The sequence below is a fragment of the Haliaeetus albicilla genome, chromosome 10 (assembly GCF_947461875.1).
Source record: "Haliaeetus albicilla chromosome 10, bHalAlb1.1, whole genome shotgun sequence".
Classification (NCBI taxonomy): domain Eukaryota; kingdom Metazoa; phylum Chordata; class Aves; order Accipitriformes; family Accipitridae; genus Haliaeetus; species Haliaeetus albicilla.
Window position 1 is genome coordinate 42661015 of NC_091492.1, and position 1618 is coordinate 42662632.

A 1618-nucleotide genomic window follows, 5' to 3' on the forward strand; every position below is an offset into this window, starting at 1 on the left:
GCAGCTCCACGGTGGGGTGGCCACGGTGGTGGTGGCCGGAGCAGAGAGCTGCATCCTGGGCAGCGGGTTGGAGAGCAACCGGCTCTGCTCTTCTGATCTTCGCCTCTCCTCATTTTTCTCCTCCTCTCCTTGTTTTCCTCATCTTCTTGGCCTTCTTGTCCTTCTCCTCTTGTCATCATCATCTCTTCTTGGCTGCCACCTTTTCTTGTCTTCTTCTCCTCTTCTTGTCCTTCTTCTCTTGTCATCGTCTTCTCTTCTTGGCTGCCTTCTCTTGTCTTTTCTTCTTGTCCTCCTCTTGTCATCATCTTCTCGGCTGCCTTCTCGTCTTGTTTTCCTCTCATCTTCTTGTTCTTCTTGGCCACCTTCTGCTCTCCTCTCTTCTCTTTCTCCTCTCCCCATCTGAGATGACTCGGGGACATGCAGCTTGTTATCACAACCTGTATTTCAGGGTGGGGGGGGTGTCACTTTTTCCTCTCCAGCTCCTGCCCAGCTGCAGCACTGTCCATAGCGTCTGTTGACGTCCCTAATGTGGGACGGGGCTATGCGTGGAGCCCCCTGCCCAGGCCACCACGGCTCCCACCCCTCCAGCCCCGCATGTCCCCCCAAGCCAGTAAAGACCAACAGAGCTGAACCCACTGCGTCCAGTCATCTGTCCTAGGGGTGTAAGACCCTCTTGGGGGGAGCCAGTGGTGAGGAGGAAGGATGTGAGACCCCCCCGATCCCAAGGAAGGTGGGCCAGGGTCCCAGGAGGGTTGGAAGCAGCGAAGAACCAAGGTGAGGGTGAGCCCCAACGTTCTGCACCCTGTTGCAGCCATGGGGACCCCTCCGGGTCCCCAAAGTCCCTGGGGCTGCCTGGAGCCAAAAGTCCCCTGTGGTCAAGGATTCCCAAAGTGGGGTGTCTGCTGCAGTCCCCAGATGCCTGCCCTGCATCTCCCCTGGGAATGGGGCTGATGTCCAGCCCCAGAGCGGTGCCAGTGCCCCATGCGGTGTCCCAGAGCAGTGCTGGTACCCCATGGGGTGTCCTGGAGCCATACCAGTGTCCAGTGGGGTGCCCAGTAATGGTGACAGTACCCAGCAGGGTGCCTGGTAGGGCTGCTGGTGCTGGGTGGGATGCCTCAGAGCAGGGTTTGGTGCTGGTGCCCATCCCAGCTCAGCACCGGGGCCAGGACTGTCACCCTACATGGACCACCTGCACCTCCTGGGGACCCTGCACTCATCCCCAACCCAAGGAGGGGCTCAGGGGCAGGGAGAGGACTCTGCATCCCCCCGGTCCTGGGCACCATGCACCAGTACAGGGCTGCTGCAAGCCTTGGCAGAGCCATTAGATGCTCTGGCATCAGCTGGGAGCAAAGTCCAAGAGCTCCCCCAGGACCACCCCATCCCCAAGAGGCACCTGGCCCCGTTTCCCATGTCTGCACGCCCAGCGCTGGGAAATTTGCTGCTTCAGGCTTTGCTGCGCCAGAGGTCATGGCCACTAGCCCTGGAAAAAGTTTATCTCCTCCCTGGGAGGGCAGGGCACTGCCAAGAGGAAGCTCACAGCATCCTGCTTCCCTAAGGGGTCACTGGGCCAGCACCCCAGCACTGAGCTTGGGGTACCCCCACCCTGACAGCAGCTCTA